Below are 263 nucleotides of genomic sequence, written 5' to 3' on the forward strand. Positions count from 1 at the left end.
CGTTTGTCTAGTAAGTGCTGTTAGTGCTGTAATAGTCGAAATGAGTGACTTAGACACCTAATTTACTCAGCAGGGCTTTCACTCAGACTAAAACTACTCATAACAAAGCCATATTGAGACCATCTTTACTACACAGTGCATTTACTACACTTCTTGTACCCAACAGCCCAGAAGTCTCTTCAACGCTACCAGGACAGCATGTTACAGAACATTTGAAGAGGCATGTCACATAAGAGACATAACATGGCTCATACCTACCACGA

Source organism: Halyomorpha halys, unplaced genomic scaffold (genome assembly GCF_000696795.3).
Source record: "Halyomorpha halys isolate HHAL.00 unplaced genomic scaffold, Hhal_1.1 Scaffold1722.1, whole genome shotgun sequence".
NCBI classification, from domain to species: domain Eukaryota; kingdom Metazoa; phylum Arthropoda; class Insecta; order Hemiptera; family Pentatomidae; genus Halyomorpha; species Halyomorpha halys.